Here is a 20,524-nt window from a genome sequence, read left to right on the forward strand (position 1 = left end):
TAAAGAGAATATATATGGGAAATTAGGGATTTTTGGATTCCTATTAATAGGGATCTATAGGTTGATAAGCTGATAGGATACGGGCATAGATCTTAATGTCTCCATTCAGTAGAGATATTGGCCTAAAATTCGCTGTCTGGTCTGTTGCTTTGCCCGGTTTCAGAATAGTAGTTATCAATGCAGAGAGCATTTCCTAAGGGAATGTGCCTGATTCTATAGCTGATGTAAAAACATGTTTCATATGGGGAAGCAAAACATTAGCAAAGCGGGAATAATATTCATTGGGCAGACCATCAGGGCCGGGTGATTTATTAGCAGGCAGTTGTTTGATAGTGTCTAAAAGTTCCTGGGAGGTGATAGGGGAATTGAGAGACTCGAGTGCATGTTTTGTAAGGCTAGGGTGTCTGTTTTGTACCCCATAATTGTAAGCGCTGCGGAATCTGTAGGCGCTATTTAAATAAAATTATTATTATTATTATTACTAGGGAGATTAAGGGAGGAAAGGAATTCTTCTATTTTGGGGGAGTCAGGTTGTGGCGCAGAGGGGTCCCTAGTTAGGTTATAGAGGGCGTCATAGTAATCCCTGAAGGCATTGGCTATTGCTCTTGGCCGGAGTTCAGGGCGGCCAGTAACAGGATGGTGTACCAGGGGAATGCGTTGTTTAAAATAGGGCGGTTTCAGTTTTTTTGCCAAAAAAGCTTCAGTCTTATTGTCCTGCAAATAGTAGTTTAGTTTAGTTTTTTTAAAGTTTTTTCTTATACTGGTGAAGCAATAATTTGCGGAGTCCTATGCGCTCATTAAAGAGATCTGAAAGAATCACGTCAGAGGGAGCTGATTTGTGTAAGGATTCAAGCGCAGCAATCTTCGCAATTGCTTCATCAATGAGGGAAGAGCGTTGCCTCTTAAGGGCCGTCCCTAATTTTATGAACCTCTTATGACAGCTTTGTGGGCCAGCCATACAGTGGTCCTGTCAATATCTGGAGTTGTGTTCAGTGTGAAGTACTCAGTAATCGTCTCTTCTAGTTGTTTAGAATATTCTGAATGGTTTATCAGATGTGTATTGGCCCTCCAGACAAAATCATTGTGTTTAGGGATGGTGTCTGTTAGTGTCACCGTCACAGGGGCATGGTCACTCCATGATATCTCACCTATGCCAGAATCTTCCGTTCTGTCAATCAGTCCCCTGGATATAAACACCATGTCCAGTCTGGAATAAGTCTTGAAACGAGGAGAAAAGTAAGAGTAGTCTCTCTCGGTCGCGCCCTGTAGCCTCTACATATAGCCCCCTGTCCTGCAGGAAAGAAGAGGGAAGAAATTGTCTATTAGAGGAGCGGTCCGATAGGTCTAGTAAGGGGTCCGACACCAGGTTAAAGTCGCCACATATAATGAGTTCGCCTTTCCCATGTTTATCTATCAGAGAGGAGATTTTATTAAGAAACCTAAGTTGCCGAACATTAGGGGCATATACATTAGCAATTGTATAGCCACCTCATCAATTCTTCATACCAGAATAATGTATCTGCTGGATGGGTCAATAACCTGTTCGGTAATTTGAAATGTAACATCAGAGTTCACTGCAATTAGAACACCTCTCTTTTTAGTAGCATAAGTGGAGTACAACAGGTGAGGGTACTTTCTGTGATAAATTGTAGGGGTGTTAGAGGAGGAGAGGTGAGTCTCCTGGATACATGCTATAGTAGCCCCCTGCCTTTCTAGTTCCCGCCACCAAAACTGCCTTTTACACGGACTATTGAGCCCATTGACATTGAGAGAGAGAGAGAACTTTTATGCCCATGCTAGAGTAGTAGAATGACCCTAAGGGTAAAATGCAGTTCCTAAGGGGTTAAAAACATGACTGATGTCTACTGACACCAGACAAGGATGTCACAACGAAGAAGAAAAAAATTAAATATATTAATATAACACAAAAAGAGAAAAAGCAAATAGTTAACCAGGCGGAAGACTCAACAAGTCTATTCCAGCACACAGGGGAGTGTAATACGGGTAGTTAAAGAAACACACTCATAAATCTGCAGAGCACCAAGTCTCTGTTGGAACCTCAGTCATTTGACCTCCTGTTATCCTGTTTCTCTCCGTCTCTGCCATTACGGTTTTGTGGGCCCCTCCGATCATAGTTAGTTCTTTCAGTAAGTCCCCGTGCCTGTAGGCACTCAACTCCCTCCTCCACCGAAGAAAAGGCATAAGTCTTTCCATTGCGAGTGGTAAGAATCTTTGTAGGGAAGCCCCATCTGTAGGGCAAATCCAGGTCTCTCAGCATAGCGGTGAGTGGGCCAAAGTCTCTCCTAGCCTGTAAGGTGGCAGCCGACAGATCAGCGTAAATTTTAATCCCTTCATACGGAGTGGGCAGTTTAGGATGTCTCCTGGAGAACTGGAGGAGCTTATCTTTATTCTAGTTTGGAAAAAGGTAAATCTGGCAAGAATGTCTCTAGGGATATCATCTGGCAATGAGCGAGGCTTCGGGACCCGATGAGCCCGGTCTATACTGTAATCATAGGGCTCCAAATCAGGTAGTAACGCCTGTGTCAGGTCTTTCACATATTCCAATAATTGCGACCCCGGCACCTCCTCTGGGATACCTCTAAACTTAACATTGTTCCGTCTATTCCTATCCTCAGAGTCAATCAACTTAGCCTGAAGATATTGCACCTGGTCCTCCACGTCAGCATGAGCATCAGCTAAGTCATTATGGGTAGTAGCGAAGGACTCCATATTAGACCCCTGGAAAGCCACCTTCTGTTCCAGAGCAGATATAGAGGATCTTATAGGCAATATCAGTTGGCAAAAATCTTTCTGCAGTGTACTACGAAGCAGCTGCAGCATATCTTTGAGGGTGGTGTCGGACACAGCAGCATCGGTGGTAGGGTAAGCAGCAAAGAGGTCAGTGTTCTGTAAGGGCAGGGTATTGTCCGGGTCCAATGACTAAGATAAGGTGTCAGGCCCGCTGAGTCTCGGGCGCTGCTTCAGAGAGCTGATATTAGGGGAGCCAGAAAGGGAAGCTGACCCCTGGGGAGCCCGTCCCCCGTTCTCAGTCAGCATGCGTGAGTCCCGGCCACTCTCCCTGTCTGATGATGGGGTTGACTCACCGGTCGGCAGTGTGTGCAGCGTATTAGTGTCGCTCCAACGGTCCGGTGCAGCAAACGAGAGCCGGAGGTTCGGTCTCTGATGTGCCGGTGAGCTCCCTTGCCTTTTCTTGCCATCCTTGTTGTCAGCTGCCTTCGCTGTCCCCGAGCGCTGCATGTCGGAGGAGGTATGCAAAGCACGCGAACCAGCGCCATCTTTGCTGGGTCCGCAGGACGGAGGAGCGGCTGGAAAATGTTGCTGGAGTGGCTTGTAGCGGCCGAATCTGGAGGTACGCTTTCTGCCATAGATCGCCATGGTCTATCGCCAGACCCACAGTGTGGTCAAACGTCACTGGCAGAGGTTTTAAAGCGGTAGTTAGCGGTGCTGGCGCAGGAGCTCTTCTTCTAAGCGGCCATACTGCACGGTGGCCAAACCACGCCCCCTTGAGCCTGATTTTCAATGGGTCATGAACACTAAAAAGTGCAGAGGAATGAGCTCTGATTAGTGTACTGATGATCTGGCCTTGCACACATACTAGATAAAGTATTACACATATAAGCCTCAATGTTCATTAACAACATACAAATACTCACCAATCAAAGTGCCATTTCATACTGTATGGCTGAGGTAAACTAAGCTTGTGATCAGCAGATGTAATGTAACCCAGTCACATATGAGCGAGCCTGGAGAACGCAATAGAAGCTGCAGTGCGTTTTAGATCAACAAGGCATCTGCTCACAAAAATGGTCTGTTAGCACTTTGGGGGCGCTCCCAGATATAATTGAAGTACTAACGAGATTGAGGTTAGATTTCCACTGTCATTTCGAATTTTGTTGCTAGGAAACAGGATGTTATGTCAGCTCTCAAAAGATGTGGCCTCCTCCTGAAATAGTATTATAGGAGCCCCAAATTATATCAGCTGCAACCCATTTGTGTAGAAAATTAGGCTGTTTGTGCAGCTGATAGATTTATTTGTATTGCATTGGTTTTATCCTTTTCTCCTCAGCTTAAGCAGCGATGCAGTTTTGTATATTGATTTCATGAAATTTCCTGAAATGCTTCCTATGCTTTCAACCAGCACTGAGATGGTTACACGTTTATCTGTTTTAAAGAACAATTGCCTTCTGTCAGTAGTTTTCAGCTCTTCCTGTGGATTAGAAGCAGAACGAACCCAGGTGGCATTGTTATAATCTAGAATCATATCCCGTACATAGCGTACTCTATTAAAGGGTGATATAGTGATAATGCAAGATATAGTAGGATTTTAGCATGCATCAGTGCTGTTTTTTTTTATAGCATGCTCACTTTTTATTTTGTAGCATGTGTCAGTGCTGTTTTTTTATAGCATGCTTACTGTCACGGCGAGTGCTCCGGTCCGGCACTCTGACTGTGAGCGCTCGCCGCCTCCTTCCCCCTGACGGGACCGCGATTCGCATCGCGGGACACGCTCACATGCAAATCATGGCCTGTTCGTTATCTGCTGCTGCCCGGCTCACTGGTTCCCTGCGCGTGCGCCCCCGCCTCCTAGAGTGTGCACGCACTGGATTCTCCAAATTTAAAGGGCCAGCGCACCACTAAGTGGTGCCTGGTCCTTCCCATATGTTATTTAAGCTTGCTCCTCCCCCTCTTCCCTGCCAGATCTTCAGTGCCCCTAGCCTGAGATTAAGCGCTTCCATATTGTCTGTTTGTCTTACCCGTATATTTGACCCTTCCGCTACGTTATTTGACTATGCACCTTTGCCGCCTGCCATGACCTTCTGCTAAGGCCGACTACGCCTCTGCCTCATCCATCTGTACCTCGTCTTGCCGAGCTACCTGTGTGGTCGAGTTGTATCAGGGGGTAGCAACCTGGGTGTCGCTTGCCGCAGCAAGCCCATCCTGCCTTGCGGCGGGCACTGGTGAAGACCAGCGGCACCTTAGACTCCGCTCCCCGATACGGCCCGTGTCATCTGCCACACAGGTCGGAAGATCCACATCCAGCATCATTACAGCAAGATCCGGCCATGGATCCCGCTTGGGATCGTCTGCCTTATAATCCGGATCTCGCTTCTATTAAGTCAATTGTCTGCTTTTCTGACAGAATTCCGGGGTGTCTTCGAAGAACCTGATTGAGCTTCTTCGCCTGAGACGGCTTTGCTGAGTCTTTCCCAGGGCAACTCCTCTGTTGGCGAGTATGCCATTCGATTTTGTACACTGGCATCGGAGTTATCTTGGAACAGTGAAGCTCTTTGCGCCACTTTCAAAAGAAGACTTTCTAGTCATATCAAGGATGTCCTCGCTACCTGGGATTTGCCATCTACCCTAAATGAACTCATACAGTTGGCATCTCGGATGGATATCCATTTCTCTGAATGACGTGAGGAATTACGTCAAGAAAGGGAGTCTGCACAACCTCGGCACTTTCCTCGCCTGGCACCTGTCTTCCAACAACCACTGCAACCTTCTAGGTTGCGTCCCACAGTGGCATAGCCACTGTGGGAGGCAATGCAGGTGGGCCGGTCTCGCCTGACCCTGCAGGAAAGAACTCGACAACAAGCTGAGAATCTTTTCTTCTACTGCGCCAGTGCAGATCATTTCCTCAAAGATTGTCCTCTGTGTCCAGGGAAACACTTGCACCTAGGGTTTGTGGGAGAGGCCTCCCTAGGTGTGAATACCACCCCTCCACACTTTTAATTTGACGGTCCAGCTTTCGCTACCCTCCAAAGAGACTATTTCCATTCTTGCCTTCCTGGACTCTGGTTCCGCAAGGAAATTTTATCGATGCCTCCCTAGTACATAGGTATTGTCTGCCAGTATTCCGCCTTGTGCAGCCTTTGTACATCTCATCAGTCAATGGAGAAAATCTGGACTGTGCTGTCTTATTCCGCACAGAACCCTTATCTATGCAAGTTGGAGTTTTGCATATGGAAAAATTGTCCTTCTGTGTACTTCCTCATTGTACCTCCACTCTTCTACTTGGCCTTCCTTGGTTGCAACTACATGCTCCACATCTTGATTGGAAAACTGGAGAAGTACTTCGTTGGGGAACCTACTGCTATAACAACTGTTTTCATACCCTTCCGTCCAAGTTGGTGTCTCTTTCTACTCCTGTGTCTCCTTCTACTCCTCGTTCCTTCTGGACTTTGCTGACATCTTCAGTGAAAAGCAAGCTAAAGTTTTACCACCTCATCGTCCCTACGATTGTCCTATCGACTTATTGCCTTGCACCACACCTCCTCAGGGAAGAATTTACCCTTTGTTTGTTCCTGAAACTCAGGCCATGTCTTCTTACATCCAAGAAACTCTAACAACCTAAAAAAAGAGTCCAAAAAATGGCTCTATTAGAGAAATAAATAAAGCGGGGTCTACTAGAGAGAGAGAGACCAAATTATTAAAGGGGTTCTCTGGTGCTTACACATCTTATCCCCTATCCAAAGGATAGCTATCATGCCCCCTCGAGTCCTCGAGAAAGCCCGCTCCCGGGTGAAACGCATCAGAGATCCTTGGCAGGCGTGGGGTAGAGTCCGGTAGTTGTATGTTCTCCATCTTTTATACACAGCTGCTCTTGTTTTTATTGCACTCTTATGTTGTTTTATTTATTCAGCACTTACACCTAGTATTATCCTTTGTTTTTGTGTTATCACTGATAGTCAGCACATTGCACTTTGCTTAGCTATGCCCTCTGTGATACATTTTTTCACTTTTGCAGTGAATGTTTTTTGTTTTTAAGCACTTTCACCTTATTTACACCTTGATTCCTATACAATTCTCAATTTTTTGTCTCTGGCGACTTGGGTCACATTAATTGTGTTGTGTCCTTGTTTACAATATCTATTGGACTTCTTTATACATATGCATTTTTATATATATAGATTTTTTTATATATATATTTTCTACACACATATTTTTTACTGGTCTATATATATTTTTATATTCTACCTACATGGACTCCACCCCCTCTTTTTTGTTTATCCTGCTTTTTATTAATATATGTTGTAAATTTGAGATTCATTTTTATTAATGTACTTACATTAACTGTATATTATTAATTTTTTCCGTCCTACATGCATATTTTTAATTCATGTCTTTGTATTTAATAAAATTATATATATTTTTATATTCTGATCATTTGTACCTCATTTTCATTGGGGCTCAATGGTTATGCCTTTGTGGCGTATTGTAGGTTAATAACCCAAGAAAATCTTCAGAAAGGATTTATCAGGAAGTTGTCCTCCCCTGCCGGAGCCGGATTTTTCTTTGTGGAAAAAAAAAAGACGTCTCTTTGCGGCCTTGCATCGACTGCAGTGGTTTGAATAAAATTACTGTCAAGAACCGCTATCCACTTCCATTGATCTCCAAATTGTTTGATCATCTGTGTGGTGCCAGGATTTTCTCCAAACTTGAGCTTCGCGGGGCCTATAATTTGATCCATATATGTGAAGGCAACGAATAGAAGACCGCATTTAATACTTGTGATGGACATTTCGAGCATCTTGTGATCAGGGGGGTACAACCCATACACTTGTATGGGGCCCGGACGTCCCTGGACCTTTTTTTCTTCTGGCTTGTCACCTGTACCCCCTGATGGCGGCCCTGCTTGTTAGTGAGTGACTGTAACTGTCACTCACTGACCGCTGGGTGCCTGCAAGGACTATGACCGAGCCTGCACATTTCTAATAAATTACCTATTTCTAGGGCGCGGGCCCCTTAAGAATTGTGGCAGGGCCGGACAGGCCATGTGCTGATTGGAGTAGAGAGGTCACGTGCCCCGCGCAGGCACACACACTTCTACTCAATTCACCTGACCTGTCCACGTCCCTGCGCGATCTCCTTCATCCTCCTCGTCCAGCACCAGGAGCAGCATAAGCCTCACGTGATTTCAACGATCCCCTGCAAGGTAGGTGAACTTGCGTGAGGGGGGGTTATGGGAGTAATGAGTGGTGCACGGAGGGGGGGGGGGGTGATGAGAGGTGCAGGGGGGGTGATGAGAGGTGCGGGTGATGAGAGGTGCGGGGGTGGGGATGATGAGAGGTGCGGGGGTGGGGGTGATGAGAGGTGCAGGGGTGGGGGTGATGAGAGGTGCGGGGGTGGGGGTGATGAGAGGTGCAGGGGGGTTGATGAAAGGTGCAGGGGGTGACGAGAGGTGCAAGGGGGTGATGAAAGGTGCAGGGGGGTGACGAGAGGTGCAGGGGGTGATGAAAGGTGCAGGGGGGTGATGAGAGGTGCAAGGGGGGTCATGAGAGGTGAAGGGGGGTCATGAGAGGTGCAGGGGGGGTGATGAGAGGTGCAGGGGGGGGTGATGAGAGGTGCAGGGGGGGGGGGGTGATGAGAGGTGCAGGGGGGTGATGAGAGGTGCAGGGGGGGGGGGTAATTTTTTGCACCGGGGCCCTGTGGTTTCTAGCTACACCTCTGTGCACGACCGCTGTGCATTGATACAGCATTGGGGGCAACGGTTAACAGCAGAAAGGGGCGTACAACAACTATATGGGCTGGGGCACAATTTGTAAGCCCCTCTTTGCTAATAGTTTTCCCCCCATATAGTTGTAGTCCTCTCTTAGAGGGGCCCAGGCCTACCACAACTATGGGGGCAACTATTAACAGAGGGGCCTACGCAAACTATATGTAGCCCCCTATATAGTTTGGGTAGGTCGCTCTGTTAATAGTTGCTTCCATATAGTTTGGGTAGGCCCCTCTTTAAAAGGAGTAGTCTGGTGAAAAATAACTTATCCCCTATCCAAGGATAGGGGATAAGTTATAGATCTCAGCGGGGCCAAGCGCTGGGACCCCCCCCCCCCCCATGATCTCCTGCACAGGCCCTGGCAGTTTGCTGGAAGCTGACATCTGTATCCCGCAGGAAGCTGCGGCCGGCACACCCCCTCCATGTATCTCTACATGGAACGGGGGGGGGGGGGGGGGTCCCAGGCCTTGAGCTGTGTGAGGGGCCACAAAATTTCTGATGGCAGCCCTGCTTGTGATGCCATTCGGACTCTGCAATGCTCCAGCAGTCTTCCAGGATTTCGTCAATGATATATTTCGTGACCTCCTATACTCCTGCATCGTTGTCTATTTGGACGACATTCTCATCCACTCACCCAATGTCCAGACTCATCGCTCTCACCTCCGCCAAGTTTTACAGCGTCTTCGAGACAATCATCTCTATGCTAAACTTGAGAAGTGTACTTTTGAAAAAAAAAAACAGCCTTCCATTTCAGGGGTATATCGTTACCAGTCAAGGTCTTCAAATGGATCCTAACAAGTTGTCCGCAGTACTGGACTGGCCACAACCTTCTGGCTTGAAAGCTATTCAGCGCTTTCTCGGCTTTGGCAATTATTATTGGCAATTTATTCCTCGCTACTCCACCTTGGTAGCCCCCATCATTTCTCTCCCCAAGAAGACTGCAAGGTCTGGATTCCAGAGGCTGAAGAAGCTTTCAAACAGCGGAAAAAAATGATACCATTGGAGATCGCAAGCTCTTGGCAATAAATCTGGCTTTAGAAGAATGGCATCATCTCTTGGAGTGCTCTTTACATCTGATAACTATATACACTGACCACAAGAACTTGCTATATCTTCAGACTGCCCATCGTCTCAACCCCCGGCAGGCTTGTTGGTCTCTGTTCTTCTCCAGATTTGACTTCTTTATTCACTTCCATCCAGCAGAGAAAAATCTTCGAGCTGGTGCTCTCTCTAGATCCTCAGATGTTCAAGACCAGGAATCCCACCCTCAACATATTATTCCTCCTGATCATCTCTGCAGCGCCAGCAACTCTTCAGCACCTGTCTCCTGGAAAGACTTACATGTCTCCCCATTTAAGACTCCGAGTCTTGAAATGGGGTCATTCCTCTCTTCTGGCCGTTCATGACGGAATACATAAGTCCTTGCAGCTCATCTCTCCACAATATTGGTGGCCAACTTTAAAACAGGATGCCGTTAATTTTATCGGTTCCTGTTCAGTCTATGTCCGGGACAAGACCCCCCTGTTCCAAACCTGCTGGCCTTCTACATCCTTTGCCAGTTCCAGATCTGCCCTGGACCGATATTGCTATGGACTTTATTACAGACCTTCCCTCTTCTGGCGCAATACTGTCATTTGGGTTGTAGTGGACCGATTCTCTAAAATGGTTCATATTGTGCCTCCGCCAGGATTACCATCTGCACCACAGCTTGCTAAGCTTTTCCTTCGCCATATCTTTTGCTTTCATGGATTGCCATCTCATATTGTATTCGACCGTAGAGTCCAGTTCGTCTCTAAGTTCTGGAGGGCCCTCTGCTCACGTCTCCAAGTTAAATTGGACTTTTCCTCAGCTTATCATCCCCAATCTAATGGTCAGGTCGAAAGGGTGAACCAGGTCTTGGGAGACTATCTTCGCCATTTTGTTTCTGCTTGTCAAGACGACTGGGATGATTTACTTCTCTGGGCAGAGTTTTCTTACAATCATAGGGACTCTGAATCCTCTGGGACTTCCCCTTTCTTTTTGGTCTATGGACTTCATCCTCGTCCTCCTCTTCCCTTGTCTTCTTCCTCCGGAGTTCCCATGGCTGATGAACAAGTGCGGAATTTCGCCTCCATCTGGCAGAAGACTCATCACTTCCTTTTATATACCATGTCCCGTAAGAAATCTCAAGCGGACAAGAAAAGGCGTTCTCCTCCCGAATTATCTCCTGGAGACAGAGTATGGTTGTCATCCATATATATCCGCTTTAAGGTACCCAGTTGTAAACTGGTTCCTCGCTATTTGGGTCTTTACAAGATCAAGAAATGTTTAAATCCTGTGGCTTATTCTCTCCATCTGCCTTCTTCTCTCTGGATCCCGAATTCTTCTCATGTCTCTCTCTTGAAACCAGATATCCATAACCACTTCTCTAAAAAGACATTTCTCCAACTCCCATCTCAGGTACCTCTGATGTTTATATTGTCAAGGAAATTCTGGACTCCAAATTTATCAGAGGAAAATGATATTTCCCTGTGGATTGGGAAAGATTTGGGCCAGAGGAGAGGTCTTGGGAGCTGCAGGACAACATTTTAGACCATGACCTCATTCAGAAGTTCTTGTCCTCCAAAAGGAGGGGGAGAACAAAGGGGGGGGGGGGTATTGGCACGGCGAGTGCTCCCGTCCGGCGCACGTGTGCCGGCTTCTCCAGATTTAAAGGGCCAGCGCACCACTAATTGGTGCCTGGTCCTTCCCATATGTTATTTAAGCCAGCTCCTCCCCCTCTTCCCTGCCAGACCTTCACTGCCCCTAGCCTGAGATTAAGCATTCCCTATTGTCTGTTTGCCTTACCCGTATATTTGACCCTTCTGCTACGTTATTTGACTACGAACCTGTGCCGCCAGCCTTGACCTTTTGCTAAGTCCGACTACGCCTCTGCCTCATCCATCTGTACCTCGTCTTGCCCAGCTACCTGTGTGGTCGAGTCATATCGGGGGTAGCGACCTGGGTGTCGCCTGCCGCAGCAAACCCATCCTGCCTTGCGGCGGGCTCTGGTGAAGACCAGCGGCAACTTAGACTCCGCTCCACAATGCGGCCCGTGTCATCTGCCACACAGGTTGGAGGATGCACATCCAGCATCATTACACTTTCTTTTTATTGTCATTTTTATTGTCATTATGGTGATATATATAATAGAAAAAATACAACAGCACTCTAGCAGAAATGATGTCAAAGTGAAGGGTGCAGGCCACTGAAAAGAATCAAGTCCATCAATTCTTCCACATCAATAAAGATAGAGACCAGTGCAGCACTCCATGGCGTAAAAAAGTTTATTTATTCCATCAAAAAATGTGAAAAAAAGCAGTGATGTTTCGATCCTCTCTAGGCTTGAGAAAGATCCTGGAGAGGATCGAAACGTTGCTGATTTTAAATTTTTTTGATGGAAGAAATTTAAATTTTTTCACGCTTTGGAGCGGCACTGGTCTCTCTCTCTCTCTTTCTCTCTCTCTCTCTCCTCACTATATATATATATATATATATATATATATATATATATACAGGTGGTCAAAAAGGGAGACAGTAAGAGGTGTGACTGAAAAGTCATTCAGAAGATGACCTGTTGGGTTGTTTTTGTGCTTATCTCCTAGCTTCAATAGTATAATCCAATGCATTTAGTGCTCAGTAGCCTGGATCTTATCTGATATGGTCATCCAGATGAATGGTCACATCAGAAATGTATCCAGAAGATTGGATAACAGGATCAGATTGTGGATACAAAGCTTTTAGCTAGCCAAAGACATTTATTAACCCCTTCCCAACCTATGACATACCTGTACGTCATGAGTGGCAAGGTGTTCCCGACCCATGACATACAGGTACGTCATGAACATTTTTGTCGCTACTCGCGGCATCCCGCAGCGCCCAGTAAGATGGTGGCTATCACTGATAGCCAGCCATCTTACCATGCGACCACCCCCCCCCCCCCCCCCCCAGCGATCGCTGCTATCAGCTAGTCAAATCTGACTAGCTGATAGCAGCGTTTCGCTATCAGAATACTTAGCAGCGCGGTGTGTGAGTCCGGATCACGGGGATCGGGACACACACTGCTCTGCTAAGTGTCCCTGACCCCGTCCCCCGGCGTCACTTACCCGGCCATGCGGTGTCCCGAGCGGTCCCGGCGCGAGCGGCGTCCTCCAGGCGGTCCCGGCGGTGGTGCGTCCCGGCGGTGAGTTTCCGGCAGCAGTGCGGCATCTTTATTGGCAGCAGTGAGATCGCCGTAAAGCGATCTCACTGCTGCCTCTGGGAGTTTCAAAACTGCAACTCCCAGCATGCCCAGACAGCCTTTGCCTTTCTGGGCATACTGGGAGTTGTAGTTTTGCAACATCTGGAGATCCACAGTTTGGAGACCACTGTATAATGGTCTCCAATCTGTGCTCTTCCAGATGTTGCAAAACTAGAAATCTCAGCATGCTCAGTCTGTCCAGGCATGCTGGGAGTTGTAGTTCTCTAACATCTGGAAGAGCACAGATTGGAGACCATTATACTCCCAGCATGCCCAGACTGCCCAAGCATGCTGGAAGTTGTAGTTCGGCAACATCTGACCCTTCAGATATTGCCGAACTACAACTTCCAGCATGCCTGGGCAGTCTGGGCATGCTGGGAGTTGTAGTTTTGCAACAACTGGAGGCACACTAGTTGGGAAACATTGTTCGTTTCCTACCTCAGTGCCTCCAGCTGTTGCAATTGTTGCAAAACTATAACTCCCAGCATGCACTGACAGACCATGCATGCTGGGAGTTGTAGTTTTGCAACAGCTGGAGGGACACTGGTTTGGAAACACTAAGTTTGGTTGCAAAACACTTGAAAGTTTATTAAAAAGTAAAAACATGTCAACTTTCTGATGCCAACATAAAGTAGACATTATATTTGTGAATCAATATAAAATGTATGTGGAATATCAATTTTCCTTACAAGCAGAGAGTTTCAAAGTTAAAAAAATGCAAAATTTTCAAAAGTTTCATGAAATTTGGGGATTTTTCACCAAGAAATGATGCAAGTAATGGCGAAAATTTACCACTATATTGAATTAGAATATGTCCCGAAAAAACTATCTCCAAATCAGAATAAATGGTAAAAGCATATCAGAGTTATTAATGCATAAAGTGACAGTGGTAAGAATTGCAAAAAAGGGCTGAGTCCTTAAAGGGGTACTCCGCCCCTAAACATCTTATACCCTATCCAAAGGATAGGGGATAAGATGTCAGATCGCCGGGGTCCCGCTGCTGGGGACCACGGGGATCGCTGCTGCAGCACCCCCGCTATCATTACTGCGCAGAGCGAGATCGCTCTGCACGTAATGACGGGCAATACAGGGGCCGGAGCATCGTTAGGTCATGGCTCCGCCCCTTGTACCGTCACGGCCCTCCCCGTCAATACAAGTCTATGGGAGGGAGCGTGGCGGTCGTCACGCCCCCTGCCATATATTTGCATTAAGGGGACGGGCCGTGATGTCATGAGGGGCGGAGCCATGACGTCACGCTGCTCCGGCCCCTGTATCGCCTGTCATTATGCACAGAGCGAACTCGCTCTGTGCAGTAATGATGGCGGGGTGCCGCAGTGGCGATCCCCGGGGTCCCCAGCAGCGGGACCGCGGCGATCTAACATCTTATCCCCTATCCTTTGGATAGGGGATAAGATGCCAGGGGCAGAGTACCCCTTTAAGGTGAAGAAGGGCTCAGCAGCTGTGTCGAACATTTTTGCTGGAAGAAACATATTTATTATGCTATGTGCACCAAAAGGCTGTGCACACAAAATGGGTGTAGATATGAAATGTCTACCTTTAAGCCACATTTACGAATAGACTAGACTAGACATTTTTTTTGTCCCCAAAAAAGTGGTGCAATATAAGCCAAGAAATTAGATAAAAAGTAAAACATCCCAAAAAATGTACATTATTTCCTACTGAATACCAATGAATTCCATGGTGAAACGTGTTTATTTGGATATAGTTGAGTGCATGGGACTTCTATTGGGTCAGTTACACGTAAAAAAAGTTTATTTATTATAAACTATCGCCAGCATTTATAGGATGTTTGACAATCTGTCTGATTTGAAGATAATAAGTAAACAGTCTTTAAGTTCATATATATATATATATATATATATAAATATGCACATCAGGATGCCCTGACTGATCTTGACTAATTATGGAGAAGGTACTGATTGGCCAGATTGATTTATCCTGCCACTTGCTATCCTAAATTTTAACAAATACTTAAATGTGGTAACAGCTCACCTCTTCCGAATCGACCCACCCGTGCCGTGGACCACGGCATAGTCTCCGGCTTCGAAGAAATCAACACCAGAAAAGAGGATTGTCCAGCACAATGATGGAGAATATAATGAATGTCTTGATTTATTCAGCAATCCACATAAAATAAAGAATAGGTACATAAACAGTAAACACTCATGTGTTTCACGCAAGATGAGCTTAGTCATAGATTATAAACTTAATTAACAGAAACACATGAAAATACCTTCCAGCTAGGTCACCTACGTGTGATGTCAGCTGACATAAAAAGACAGAAGGAAAACCCAGTGTGTGTTACCACATTCCTAAATGTTTCTAAGACAATGCAAACTTATATAAACAGTTAATGTACCTTTACATATATGACAAACCCCTTTTCAGCTGAGGGACAGTGTCTGTCTTCGTTTATCCACCCCTATGTGTCCAGACTGTGTGCCACAAATTGCTCACCTCCTCACCTTAATGGCCTACTTTGCCTATCCCTCATCCCAGCCCTGCAGGCAATCCATTTTCTGGCAGCCTTATGGATGATCTAATTCTTGTACATAGAGCGTCTCCTGGATAAATGCAGAATGTTTGGAAAGTTTAAAGGCCAAGAAATAATAGTCTGGAATTTGGCCTTGCTTCTTTTTACCTTCATTCCTTAACAACGAATTCAAACACTGTGTGCAGCTTATATGGCCCATCAAGTGTCAACCTAAATAACTAATGCTCTTGTGACAACATTTAAACAAATTCACACTACCTTGTCCCAAAGTTTACGATAAGCCTTTTCAGAAGATAGAAGAAAATGAGGAACTACTTCTATGTTACCTGTTATTGTCAAAAAACGTGAGTGTAAGTGTCCTTTACATGGGCTGACTAGAATGACAGGGCCCTTTACGTGGGCTGACATATAATTATGGCCAGTGAATCAGGGATCACCACAGTCATATCACCTGTGAAAGACCAAGGAAATCCTGAAAACATGACCTGTTGGGGGGACTTGTGAGCTGCGCTTGAGAAACACTGGACTAGATGCAGTAAATGAGCGGCAATATCGGTAAACTTGCACTTGTTTATAGAGTCTTCACAAGGCTCCATCATTTGTATGAATGGATTGATCATTTGTACAGTCCCGTTAATATTATCATTATCAGCTGCACCTCACCTGTTTACACAGGGCTGCACCAAAAATGCGAATAGCGACATTGCTCATTAAAGGGAACAAGTGTTACTAGGAATTCTCATTCACATAATAATCGGCCCGTGTTATTGGACCTTAATAATAGATAGATAGATAGATCTATGACAGAAAAATATCACACATTAAGACAGCTGTTGGCTAGAAAACGATAAAGATCCTTTGGTGTTTTGGACAATAAAAATTCTGATACATGAAACCATTTCAACATGGGCTTTCTTGTAGGTTGCATTAAATCACATAAATCTGTCATTTTCATTTTAAAGATTTATAATATTATGCCTGGGTCTCTTTAGCTCTGGGGTGAACATGTCATGGTCGGTTTTATAGGATATCCACTTATCATCTGGTGTAACTGGAGCTGTGATATATGTTTTTTTCCCCCCATCTTTATCTTTTGACAATGAAGCAGCATTAACCAACCACAAAGCATTGGAGCCTTGTTAAGTTAAGGAGAAATTTGGAAATAAATTCCTAACATAAACATTTTCATATATTTTTGGAGAATAGAAAAAAGGTGACTCTTGGATGTCTTGTCATTCATTACCTTTCGGTGTTCAAGAATCTAAGACGAAATATGTGGCAACCATGTGTGACATTACATGTGGTTGTCACAATTTTCATATTAAATTCTTATAAACTCAGATCTCCTAAAAGCATTAGTCATATGACAGAATGTGTTTACTAGAAGTCCTGCTAAATGGAAGAATGTGAGTGCACCTGTATTTACCAGATGCCCTCTGATCTTTCCTTTAGGTCAAAATTTTTTTGATATTGTATGAGCTTCCAACGTGTTTCGGAAACGGGAGGACTGTTTCCTTCATCGGGGATACCCGACGAAGGAAACAGTCCTTCCATTTCCGAAACGCGTTGGAAAGTATTGTGGACCTCCGCAGCACCAGTAGTGACGTCACCACTCACCATCCAACACCACCCGACTGACCGCGAAGTGAGCAGGTTACAGTCGAGACACCACCGGCCGGGGCGTTCTCATGTTCACTATCACAATTCTGAACACAACTTTCCCTTCTGCTCCAGCATTTTAGAAATTTCGCACTGCATGAAATACCACATCAAAACCGCAAGTATACACGATCAGATATATAGAGAGCTACGGACTATGCAATCAGTTACCTGTTCCAATAGGACTGTGACTCTTCTCTCTGTTTTCAGTATATGCTCCAACTGCATACATTACAATACTACATCGCATCCAGTTCACTTGCAGGCACTGTCATTTATGGTATATGCAGGCATACACCTTTTTCCAGTAAATATTCGCTTGCCTGTATATATACTATTATTACTTTTTAGGTTCAATTATTTAATTTGTTCTTCGTTTTTCTAATTTACAGCTACAACATCAGATTATCTACTTTATCATCGCATTTAAAGGTGGCACATTATCACTTTTGCAATAATATATACAGGTACGCATTTTAATACAATTAACTATATATATTCCTCTACAATAAGTCGCATATAGTGCTTACTAGTGTTGCTCGCGAATATTCGCAATTCGAATATTATTCGCGAATATCGCATATTCGCGAATTCGCGAATTTCGCGAATATAGCGCTATATATTCGTAATTACGAATATTCGTTTTTTTTTTTTTTTTTCTTCACAGTACACATCACAGTGATCACCCCTCTCTGCTTCCAGCTTGTGTGGTGTAAAGAAGGCTGTAATACTACTGTGTGAGACTGGCGTGCGAAAATTCGCATATGCGAAAATTAGCATATGCTGCTTTTCGCATATGCGAATTTTCACAAATGTTAATTTTCGCATACGTGTATTTTCGCATGCACGAAAATAAAACGAGAATATAACGAATATGCGAATATTCGCGAATATATGACGAATATTCATCCATATATTCGCGAATATTCGCGAATTCGAATATGGCCTATGCCGCTCAACACTAGTGCTTACTAATTCATTATTTTCTAATTTACAAATCTGTTTGACTTTCTGGCACCAGTTGATGTGAAAATTTTTTTTTCCACCGGAGTACCCCTTTAATGCAACAGGGAGAAAGACAAGGACCCTAACTTGATCATCTATAACTATCATATTCTAAAGTTGCTTTATGCTTAGGAGGTTGTCCAGTTTTGAAAAACTAATTATTCTGGATTCTTATCCCTTAAAACTAAGAGTGGATATGTCCTACATTATACAGACAACACATTAATTTAAATGGGCACCTTGTAATGCTTAATTTCTACTGTGGTGGTGCCGCAGAAAATCAACACTTGTTCTCAAGTTTGTTCTCAAGTTTCCCCACAGCTTACAGCTGATCACTGGGAATCACACTTGGGGAACAATTTGTGATCAGTTTTGTGTTAAAGGGAACCTCTCAGCATTTTTTACCCCCTTCAACCCCACAAGGTACTGATGAGGCTTGAAGAAGAGGAGAACAGAGGTTACCTATGCCTGGGCTGTCACTGGCACAGAATCATGTCTCAGTAGGCGTGAATCAGGGGCGGATCCAGAGTCTAGTCTCGGGAGGGGCACTATTAGAGAATTTTGTGTTGGCGGACAGAAAATAAGGTGTTGCTTAAAGAACTTACAATATTATTAAATGTATCCAGTATAATAATCAAATATACCAATTGCCACAGAATGGGAAAGCGCTAAAGAAGTTTTTACCATTTAAAACTACAGCTCCCAGTATGACCTAAGTAGTGGTGAGGTTATGCTGGGAGTTGCTGTTTCACCCATCATTACTGCAAAACTTACAAGTGACTACAGCTCTGATGGGACAGTCAGGACAATACACAATGATATCAGTGACTACAGGTGACGTCTTCTCTATAGTCTTTCCTTATCTAATTCAGATGGTACATACCACTGGTTCCAGCTAAATGTTCACTCAGCAGAACTTGACGCCCAGACGGCTCTTCACTATGTTAGCGGATTCTGATCCTCTATATGAAAAAAGTATTATTATAATACTGCCAAACATCCTATCCTTTGAATATAAATCTGACACACTGTACCCTCCGAATATACTACAACTCACTTTACCCTTTGAATACAAAACTGCCACACACTGTACCCTCTGAATATAATACTGCCACACACTGTACCCACTGAATATAATACTGCCACACATTGTACCCACTCAATATAATACTGCCACACACTGTACCCTCTGAATATAATACTGCCACACACTGTACCAACTGAATATAATACTGCCACACATTGTACCCACTGAATATAATACTGCCACACACTGTACCCACTGAATATAATACTGCCACACACTGTACCCACTGAATATAATACTGCCACACACTGTACCAACTGAATATAATACTGCCACACACTGTACCCATAGAATATAATACTGCCCACACACTGTACCCACTGAATATAACACTGCCCCACACTGTACCCCTGAATATAATACTGCCACACACTGTACCAACTGAATATAATACTGCCACACACTGTACCCAATGAATATAATACTGCCACACACTATACCCACTGAATAATACTGCCACACACTGTACCCAATGAATATAATACTGCCACACACTGTACCATCAGAATATAATACTGCCACACACTGTACCCTCAGAATATAATACTGCCACACACTGTACCAACTGAATTTAATACTGCCACACATTGTACCCACTGAATATAATACTGCCACACACTGTACCCTCTGAATATAATACTGCCACACACTGTACCAACTGAATATAATACTGCCACACACTGTACCAACTGAATATAATACTGCCACACACTGTACCCACTGAATATAATACTGCCCACACACTGTACCCACTGAATATAATACTGCCACACACTGTGCCAACTGAATATAATACTGCCACACACTGTACCCACGGAATATAATACTGCCACACACTGTACCCAATGAATATAATACTGCCACACACTGTACCCACTGAATAATACTGCCACACACTGTACCCAATGAATATAATCCAGCCACACACTGTAACCTCAGAATATAATCCTGCCACACACTGTACCCTCAGAATATAATCCTGCCACACTGTACCCCAGAATATAATACTGCCACCCACTGTACCCCTGAATATAATACTGCCCACACACTGTACCCTCAGAATATAATACTGCCACACACTGTACCCTCTAAATATAATACTACCACACACTGTACGCTCTAAATATCCCTCTGAATACAATACCGTGATGTATTGTGGCTAATGAAAACCGTACTACCCCAGAAATTCCTTATACTCTGTGCCCCTCATATATAGTAGTAATGCCCCATCCTGTGCCCCAACATATAACTATGACCTGTCCTGTTCCCCCTCATAATAATAATGCCCTCTGTCCTGTGCCCCTACCATATAATGCCCCCTGTGCTGTGCCCCTCACATATAATGCCCCTGCAATATTCCCCTCACATATAATGCCCCCCAAATCCTGCTCCCTCAGGGGGCATTATAAGTGAGGGGAACATAACAGGGGGCATTATAAGACAGGGCACATAATATGTTAGGGGCACATGACAGAGGGGCAT

This window comes from Hyla sarda, chromosome 2 (assembly GCF_029499605.1).
Source record: "Hyla sarda isolate aHylSar1 chromosome 2, aHylSar1.hap1, whole genome shotgun sequence".
Lineage (NCBI taxonomy): Eukaryota > Metazoa > Chordata > Amphibia > Anura > Hylidae > Hyla > Hyla sarda.